This window comes from Bison bison, unplaced genomic scaffold (assembly GCF_000754665.1).
Source record: "Bison bison bison isolate TAMUID 2011002044 unplaced genomic scaffold, Bison_UMD1.0 scf7180017864080, whole genome shotgun sequence".
In the NCBI taxonomy this organism is placed as follows: Eukaryota; Metazoa; Chordata; class Mammalia; order Artiodactyla; family Bovidae; genus Bison; species Bison bison.
In genome coordinates this window covers 786,407-788,303 of record NW_011494652.1, presented here as the reverse complement: position 1 = coordinate 788,303, position 1,897 = coordinate 786,407, and the positions used below count along the sequence as shown (strand labels likewise).

The following is a 1,897-nucleotide window of genomic DNA, read 5'->3' as shown; positions in this document are numbered from 1 at the left end:
TGCCACCGCCGCGGGCCTGCTGGGCGTCCGAGGGCTGGACGGCTGCTGCGTTTCCTGCCCCCAACTTCCCGCGTCAGCAGGATTGCCAGGGGGTTGTTTATGGTCCTGATGGCCCCTGCGATAAGCCGATAACATGGGGCCCCTTCCCAGGGTCCATCTGCGAGGGGCGTCAGCCGGCGGGGGAGGGGCCCACAGAGGCCTCGCCTGGGTCTCTGCAGGTCCACGGGGGGCGGGGAGCGTGGAGCAGGCTCAGGACTCTGAGTGATGGAGCCTCTAGGCCGAACCAGCTCCACGGGGCAGAGGGGGTGAGGCAGAATCCTCGCTGCCCAGGAACAGGTGGCCCCTCTCCTGGGCGCAGAGCCTGATGGGCGGAGGCCGCCAGGGGCCTTGCCCCCAAACCTTGTCCTCCAGGACCCTCCCCTGCTTTGTTGTTCGGATCTGAAGAAATTTGGGTCCGTGATGGGGTACCCCCAAGGCCAGCACAGGTCCCACTTCGCCCGCCACATTGCCCCTGGGTGACTAAGGGCCATGTCTTGATTTTTAGACCCCACAGGTGGCTGGAGGGCTGCAGGGGACCCTAGGCAGCCCCATCACCACCCCCAGAGGACACCGGGCTCCAGTCTAGGCTTAAAGCAGTGGCTTGCCCTGAGCAGGGCAGAGTCATAGGAAAGCCCCAGGGCAGCGGGACAGGGGACAGACCAGACCAGGGCAGGGACGCGGGGCGGGGTGGGAGCATCTGGACGGTGGGGCGGCGGATGCCCCCAGGACGGCTGGGAGGGGGCGCCGGCTGCGGAGCTCACTCAGCAAGCGCTGTCCCAGGGCCAGGCGAGGGGCTGGGGGGTGGGGGGCCGGGTCTGCTCCCTGGCTCTACCTCTGCTTCATTTACTTTTCTGCTGAAATGTTTGTTTGGCGGCACCAGTCTTAGCTGTGGCGCAAGGGCTCTTATTTTTAGCTGCTCCATGTGGGATGGGCACATGGACTCTCCTGTTGTGGCACGTGGGGTCTGGGTCCCGACCAGGGACTGAACCTGGGCTCCTTGCATTGGGAGAGCGGAGTCGGCCCCTGGACCACCAGGGAAGCCCCCTCTGCTTCCTGTGATGACCGGAAGCCCCACCTGGAGGGCCGGGTCTGCTGTGCTCGGCACGGCCACCTGCAGCTTCTCACGGAACGCGCCAGCCCTGGTCACACACAGGAGGCAGAGTGAGAGCCAAGGGCCGGCCACCAGGGAGGCGGAGACCAGGGCCCCTGAGGCCCTGATGCCGCCGTCCCGGGGAGCGGACCATTGTGGGCTTCAGTTCTCATCCTGCCAGACAGGGCACCTGCCACTGGGCTGTCTGCTGTGGGACAGGACAAAGGCCCTGCTTAGGCCTGTGCTGACCGAGACGGGCCAGCCCTCCAGTGGCGTCAGGATGTCGGGCTCACACAGCCCCAGGGGGCAGGCCGGAGGGTGAGGGCCCCCGTTTCAGCTGGACAGCAGCCCTCCCTCTCAGACCCCACGTACTGGATCGTGACCCCACACCCGCCCCAGCCGGGGAAGATTGCAGGTGGGCAGAGGGTAGTCCTGCAGGCCCAGGCTGGGGGGGAGGGCAGCAACTGGGAGCCGTTCCCCTGCCTGCCCGCCCAGCTGCAGCAGAGATGGACACGTGCCAGAGCCAGGCGTCGCCCAGGAAACGGAGCAGTGGATGCCCTCCCTGCCCAAGCAAAATCCCTCTATTTTTAGCCCCCCCTGCGGCTCTCAGATAAGGTCCATGCAGATGAACGAGCTGTTTGGTAAGATAAGAGCCCGCACCTGACTACGGAGACGTCACAGGGCAGCATGGCTGCCCCTCCTGTTCCACAGATCCGTGGGGGCTCCAGGATGCTGGCGCAGACCCAGGGGAGGACCAGGGCACCCCAG

General features: G+C 66.3%; 1 protein-coding gene across 1 annotated transcript in view; it reads right to left on the bottom strand.

Annotated features, from left to right (window-relative positions):
* Window positions 1-1,897, bottom strand: part of KCNQ1 (potassium voltage-gated channel, KQT-like subfamily, member 1) — a 326,604-nt gene that overhangs the window by 68,900 nt on the left and 255,807 nt on the right. The gene's annotated exons all lie outside the window — the stretch shown is intronic.